The sequence below is a fragment of the Puntigrus tetrazona genome, chromosome 7 (assembly GCF_018831695.1).
Source record: "Puntigrus tetrazona isolate hp1 chromosome 7, ASM1883169v1, whole genome shotgun sequence".
Taxonomy (NCBI): domain Eukaryota; kingdom Metazoa; phylum Chordata; class Actinopteri; order Cypriniformes; family Cyprinidae; genus Puntigrus; species Puntigrus tetrazona.
Window position 1 is genome coordinate 21,200,399 of NC_056705.1, and position 8,369 is coordinate 21,208,767.

The window sequence follows — 8,369 nt, forward strand, 5'->3', positions numbered from 1 at the left end:
CCCCTGTGCCCCCAGACACAAATATTTGTGGGGGAAGGTCGGATTTGCGAAAGGCTAATTATCATAAATGCACAATAAGCACGTGAGGACAGTGGAGCGCCTTTATCTGCTGAGCGGTGCTGGTGTCTTCCGCGCTACGCCAGACAGAGACGCCTGAACGCAACAGAAGGGAAGGAATCTGTGCCTGCGCATATCTTGTTCCACATTAATAGAATTCTCAATCTGTATTTTGTACCCAATTAGTTAATTTTGAGAATGCTTGTGCAATTTGCATGAGAGAGGCTGCAGTGATTGGCTCTCGAGTCGGGTTTTGTGTCACAGAGAAGCCCACACTCTCACTCTTTGATTAATTGCAGCATCTGTTCTGTCAGAGGGTGTAGTGGAGAGGTCTGCAGGAAAACTGCAAATAAGTGCTGGCAACAGTCTTAAAGCGCCTATGATGAAATGAAAATTAAAAACAGCGAGTACCCCACATGCCCTGAATTTCAATGGCAAGAAGTGGGGAGAGAGAAGGAGGGAGAGAGCGAAGATTGCTAAGCATAGAATGTAAGAGCGGTGTCCATGGTGACCAAACACATCCTTTAAAAACAGCCGGTAATGAGGGGCCGGGAAATAGCGCTTATTATTCCGAACAGTCTCATGGAGGGCAGCATCAATAATGCATGCAGTACCTTGTTATTTGGTAAACCTTGTTATCCGCATGGTCTCAGTGAGGATAAATATCTCACAACAAGGGTTGGAACTCTGACACACCCCTGTGATGAATAAATAAATAACGCTTTGCAGATATTTTCAAAACTGATTAGATGTCCTAACAACAGCTGATGATGTTGGCGCACGAGAGAATGGGAATTCAATTTTGTGCCGTTTCAGAGAATTAAAAAAAAAGCCTGACCATCATCTAGACCTCATTTTTCATTTCATTCTATATTTATACAATAAGTAATGTATTTCCATACAGTGCTATTTAGATGCTTAAAGGCATAGTTTATCTAAAAATTCTATTTCATCATTTGACACCTTTATGCGCTCATGTCATTCCAAGCCTGCGTGACTTGATTTCTTTCTTTATAGCCTGTATGTGAGATTTTGGAGGTCTAAAAATGTGAGTAGTTTCCTGTAAGGGTCGGTGTGGGACAGTAGCACATACAGTTTGTACGGTATAAAAACCATTGTGATGTCCCCAAAATTCACAAAAACAAATTGTCTTAGGTATCAGGTTTATTTGTATAGTCAAAAAACATTGTATATATAGAATTACTGTTTTTTATGCCAATAATCTTTAGGATATTAAGCAAACATCATGTTCCTTTAATATATTTAGTGATTTTTTTCTACTGCAAATATGCCGAAACAGATTAAACTGATTGCTAAGAACTTCATTTGTACAACTTTAAAGGCAATTTTCTCAATATTTAGATTTTTATTTTTTTCACCCTTAGATTCAGATCCCTTCAGATCCAGTTTTCTCTCTGCCTATCCTAACATCCTAACAAGCCATCATTAATTGAAAGCTTATTTATTCATTTTTCAGATGATGTGTAGAAAGGAAATTACTTATTACTGGTTTAGTGGCGCAGGGTCATATTCATATGTATGTTTATATATATATATATATATATATATATATATATATATATATATAGTTAGATGTAGCTATATAGACAGACAGATAGACATACAGATATATAATTTATATCTAGAATAAATACACATTTTAAAGTAAAATGTTGCCATGCTTTTTTTCAAAACAAACATAAAAATCACCTCGACTAGGATTACTCTCTAGTAACCATATAATGTCTATTTATAGAATCTAGATAAAACCACATGGACATGATCGAACAGTGGTTTTATTTAATATAGCCTAATATTCCACTGCTATTCATCTCTCTCTCTCTCTCTGCATTTTAATTTAGTCTATGTTAGTCACCGAGGAAAAGGTCATATGCATTGTGAATGTCCCATTTTTGTAATATCAATCAATGATTGATTGGTGTCTTTCATTACCCTGCTGTCTGCACAGATTCAGTGGCAGCGGTGTGACAAAAGGTCTGTGTCCCGAGGCTGAGACAGTGACCTCAGTAGCTTGTGGTCTCTTTCACTACTTTCCATCAGAGCACGGAAAGAAATGACCGTAATTTCAATTTTTATTTCACATTTGATTATACTGTGCTTTCCACCAAAACTCTAAGCTTAAGCCCGCTGTTGTGAAAAGGCTTCATTATTTTAGTTAGCAATCAAGCATTTTCTGCCTCGCTGAATCTAGCCGGTCTTATGAAATTTGAATAAATGTTTGTGATCGGTAATTTAAGGTAATCATTGACACGATTTCTTGGGTTCTGGTAAAGCAATCACCGATAAAGCAGCTACACGACAGATGGAGAGTTTCTGCTTGTGGACATTAGTAGCTTAGCAACAATAACCAAATAGGGTAGAACTTGCATAGGGCAAAGGTCATCTCTAGCCAAGGAACATCAGTAACACTGTCCGGCGGGCCACGCCGCTTGCCCTCCATTAACAAAACCAAGCCCTTCCCGCCCAGCTCTCAAACAACACACGCAACCTTTGACCTGACTTCAGACACCTGGCCTTGCAGCGAGCGTGAAGAGTTTCGCTGACTAGCTTTGGGCCAGATCCCGTTGATCCCTGGCAGCTTTTGTTTGCACAATGTTGACCTCTCAGTCGGAAAGAGAACTTTCTTTAGGTGCTGTCGACCTGCTGGTGCTGCTGTGAACGTTGCTATGAAAGATTCCCCAGACTGAATGATAGGCTAACAGCTGGCTCTGAGGCCAAGTGAAGAACTTGACTTTCAAACGTTTGTCTTTTCTTTCTTTTATTTACCTTAAAAAAAAAATCCATTTGTTTACGAATGATTTATTTCGATTAAACTTTAAAACCTTGTAGTGAACTAGAATAATGTTTAGTAGTAATATTCAAATTCTGCATAATTTATGTGATTTTATTTAGTATTTTTTTGTTTCAGCTGTTCTAATTTCACGCCGTGCCACGCAGAACATCAAGGCTATACTTACAAATTCCTATTTACGCTTTCATATTTTGACTCTTTATTTATGTTTCCATGCTTTACAGTCTTTCTGAAGAAAAATCCTTCTTTCACAAGTGTTGTTTTCACAATTAGCGCTGGTTTGTATAGCTGATAGCGAGATGAACATCATACAGTATGTTTACTCAGTACAGTTGCTTTTCAACAGCACTTTATCAAAGCAGTGCTTCAGCTCCATTCCTCCCAAGAACAGATCAAATGAGTTTCTAGCTGTTCCCAGCAGCCCTCTCAGCTCTGCCAGAAACAGCAGAACTGCACTAAATTGAAGTTTAAATTCCCAGAAAATAGTTTTCTCTAAAGCAGGATACTTATACGTACTTATTAATGTCGAGCAAGATTATTCTTTGAAGCTAAATTTCACGCTTCCGCTGGAAAAACGAATACAATGAAGCCCTCAATATTTTAACTTCAGCAAGTTCATTTTATAAAATATCTTACATATTATGAACTTTCTGAATTTAACTGAGCATAATTTCGAATTCCATTCATTGTTCTCCACAGCTAAAATAATTTAATGTGCTGCCTTTGAATGTACCAAGGTTACGTTTGCAGTACAGCACTCCAAAAGATTTTCTTCTCAGCTCATAAATATTCCATGGACTGAGTCACTATTGGTTAGATGAATAAAAAGCCTGAATTTTCTATTTATTTTTAATTGCTACGACAGTCAATGTCAAGATACTGTGTGCTGTAAAAACTGTTTTATTCCCTCAGTTTTCAGCTCTTGACCGCTCTCAAAGTCCGGCACTGAGAGTTAAAGGTCATCAAACAAACAATCCTGCTTCAGAATCGCTGGGGTGAACGAGCGCAGAAATACGACTCTGTTTTACCTTGCAGGCAGAAAAAAAGCCAGCCGTTCTCAGGAAATCTCCAAACATAGTTTACTGTACAGTCAGTATTTCTGAGGCCAACACAAACAATGTGATTTGGTATTCAGAACCAGTTTGCACATAGCTGGAATTTCTCGGCGCCGATGTTACTGTTGCATTCATTTAATATTTAAGTAGAGATTCGTTTTAAAATCACATCGTGAGCCGCCATTGTAGTGACAGAGAACGAAACTTTGTAGCTTGAAAATTCATCTCGTTGTGTTGCAGAATATAAAACCGTATCTCGTCCCCCCGAGTTGCCTCTTTCCAATTCCTCTTCAGTATTCTGTGGACTTTGTGTTCTTCTGAGAAACCTGACTCTCTGAAATTGCTTTTTATTGTGACTTACTTAGGTTGTTAATGTAAGCTATTACTGAGCTCGCATGTTACTATAGCAACAAAGCTGATAAAGTGTACTGGGAGAGCAAAGTGATAGATTACATGTGCATGCTATGTCATATCCAATAACTCAAACTTACTATACGGCACATTATTCCAGTGGTCTGAGAGAAATCAATAAATGTGGACACAATCCAACAAGCCATGCTCCATCTTTCTCCCTCTCTCTCTCTCTCTCTCTCTCTCGTTCTCTGCGTCAGTCTCTCTCTCTGTGTCTAATTCTGTACGACAGTAAGGAAGCCGTAGCAGATCAGGCCATGTTTCTATGATGTCTGTGCGGAGCTACAAGGGGCAGGTGCTGTACAGACACCATTCAGAGAGACTCTATTCAGCTCCTCTCCTCCGTTTCTCCATTCATGCAGGGCAAAACGCCATCTGCTCCTGTTGTGCCTGGAGCTCTCACAGCTGACCAAAAAAAACCACCCCAACAGCTGTTGCCAAACAAAAGCCAAACAATGGGGGCAGAGAAAGGTTACACACAAGTTTGAAAGAGAGAGAAAGAGGGAGGGAGGGAAGGGTGGAAACGCATTGCTCCGATGAAAGGGGAGTCAGAAACAAATCTTTTACAGATTATGAGGAGGAATGCTCTTTTCAATGGGTGCAGTAGAAACAGTTAAATATGAGATGGTAAATCTTGCCTCTTGTCTCTATGAACTTGGTGGACTCCATTACGCCTGTCAAATGGAGAAAGAGGAAACAGTATTCATGCTTAGTCTTTTGAAGGCCCTGATGAGTCAGACTAATCTAATGCAACAAGAGAATAAGAGGTCAAATTACACAGCATTTTAAAATATTAACCACTCAGGATGGCTTGCAAAATCACCCTTTTACATTTGATATATATACAGTATATATATAGCTGCTGTTTTATTTTTACTAAACTAAACCTGTGCTGCTTTTGAGATTTAGAACAGTCAAAAACATCATTCAGCTCTCACATATTTTAATGAAACGCAAATGAAAATAAATAAGAAATTTAATCAGAGGAGGATTCAGGCCTTTACAGTCAATGTTGTCTCTGCCCATGCATATAGATGAAGAGTTGTACAGTCAGTCCAAACATCAGTAGACAGAGACTTAATCTCATACGAAAACCTATTTTTATGAGGTTAGATTTTGCATGAATTTATACATGCAGTTATTTTTTACTACGAGTATTTTTTTTATTATACTTGCTGAAAGCCTCTTCTCATTTTGATAGCAAAGTGTGATGCGTTTAATTCACGTCGGTTGAATGTATATACTTTGTCCAGTCATGGCCTTCAGTCTTCCTCGCAGCCAATAGTGACAGTTTGGGGGCGTGGCTACTGTAGCAGCTGAGCCTGAGGGTGTTTAGACGGAGAAGAAAAGGACATTTAAATTCCGTTACAAAAGTGCAAGCCAAAATTCAAAGAATTGCCCAAATACACAGACACAGTTAAAAATATGGTAAAAAAAAAAAAAAAGAAAAAACACTGACAGCATTTTTTTTTAAATATGGAGAAATTTTCAGTCGAGTAGAGAGTACAGAGCTTTTCCTCGACAGGTACCTAAACTTAAAAGTATTCCTAATTGGAAGTGTTCCTAAAGGACATTTGCAAAGGTTGTTCGTAAAAATGCTTCATTTTTGCATAGCCCATAGGACAGTAGTAGCGCGGAAACCGCCTTCCATACCTTTAACGTATGCGGGAAAAACAGTAATGCAAGTAACATTTAATCTTCACAAAAGTGCCGCTATCTTAGTAGTTTGAAGAAACAGTCATTAAGTTAAGGAGAGCTTTAGACCACTTACAGCCTGCTGCTTGTTTATTACTGTTTTTGCATTTTATCAGACACAAAGGGGCACACACACAATATTAATGCAATTACTTTTTTTCAAGGATTTTTTCAAGGCTATTATGCTCTACATTCGGGAATACCGCAGTGTTTTTAAAAATAGTAGTGTTGTTAAAAATAATTTTAAAACAACACTGTTTTTCATGAAATGAAGTGTCTTTTTTGATAAGCACTGAGTATTTGCAACAGAAATATCATATGTTCTTAAAAAAATATTCAGAAATAGAGAAAATTTGAGGGGAGTGAGAGAGAGAGACAGAGAGAGAAGAAAATAAAGGAACAATGATCTATCTTGATCTATTTTACTCTTCTCTCTTCACAAATATCCACATAGAAATACAGAATCATACCAATAATGAATTGACTAGTGAAGTTATTTGGTTTGGTCAAAGTGTAAACTGGATTCCGCATGAAGTGTAGACAGCAAGACAGCACAAAGACACATCAACGTAATCCTAATCCTGTTTCATAACAGTATGTCATTTCACGGAAAGAATATGTATTTATGTAAATTAGATTCTATTGAACCCAAGGTGAAATATTGTCTGCAAAAAGTATATGAAATTTTATGTTTATGATGTTTATGAAACACAAACTCGGAATGGCACCATTATTACATCTAATGCATTTCTCTAACGCTGATTTGTCACAAGTTTCAAATGAGATGGCTAGTTAAAAACCGCAAACACTAAACAAATACGCTATTTGCCATCTCTCCACTTCAAACAGAAATTCTCTGCATTCATTCTGCCATAGACTGAGGCGCCGTGCATATTAAATGAGTTTTAATCAAAATCAGTTCTGTATTGTTTTTCTATGCTCCGACCACCCCAGTGTTGCGCTCATGTGAGTGTGTGAATGTGTGTTTACGTACGTCTGGTTTATTATGTTCATGGTTCCATTCAATTTGTCGTGTGTTTGACCGTGTTGATGAGGCCGCGGAGGTGATGGGGTTATTTATCACGCGGCTCCTAATGCACTAATTCTGTGTTCATGATCTTCAGAGGGTTCATCCATCAACATCAGGTTGACAGAACCCCACCCCCGCCTCCTTGTCCCTAACCCCGCCTCCCCCAAAAGCCGTCTGTAAACATATGGGCCTCATTTTTTCATCAGTGTCCTAAATTTCACACAACCACTCCATCTTATGAATCCAAACAAGCTGGACAGGACGTTTGATAAATGGCATAAAAACATGTACCAGACTACACAGACTAAATGCCATTAGTTATTAAATGAATGGTTTCTTTAAATTATTGATGAATATATATACAGAAAAGAACTGAAAACTAAACAGACAAGCCAAATAAAGCTAAGAAATATAAATCCTTGGCTTGTGGCTTTTCTGTGTGTTTGTGTGTGTGTGTGTGTGAGAGAAGCCGCAAGCCAAGAGCACAACAAAAATACAGTGTGTGTATGTATGTATGCACACACACACACACACACACACACACACTGTACTACTCATTTGCTGCATATATATATATATATATATATATATATATATATATATATATATATATATATATATAGCTGAATCGATGTTCTAAATCTAGTGAACTCATTTATTTGTTTGACTGCATTAATGTGCAATAAACAACCAAGAAGGCTTCGTAAATAATGTTGTTTTATAAGTATGGATATTGTTTTAGATAATTCTGATCCCGTTTATGTGAATGGTTCCATCTCTCCTATTACATCCCAGCTGTGTTAATTGCCGCTATAAACAATAATGAGGTCTGAGCAATCAAAACACAATTAGAACAGAGTTTGTAATTAATAAAGGATGCTGATAATGATGGTATTAAACATTACTTAGGCATTCAATTCTGTTGCTTGTGAGCGAGCGTGTACTTCAAGATATAAGATGTGAGAAAAATGATCCAGGCGGCGGGAATGAAATGGCAGCACTCTCTGTGATGCTCTCTCCAGCAGTAGAAAATGAAAACAGAGAGGCTGGCTGTGGGGAAAGGTCAGAACACATGTAGTGGAGATGTCTTTTGAGAACGCTCTACCACAGATGGCTTGTACTTAATGATGAGGTGGACCAGGAAGCATGAGTACATTTTGATTAGACTTTTGCTTCCAATAAAAGGTGTAAAAGGAACCTAACCATGTACTGTAACAGATACACACTAGCCTAGATCTGTTTTACGTTACCTACATTTTAAATAAATAAAAAAATGACTCTTTTCCATTTGAATATGTTTTTTTAATAT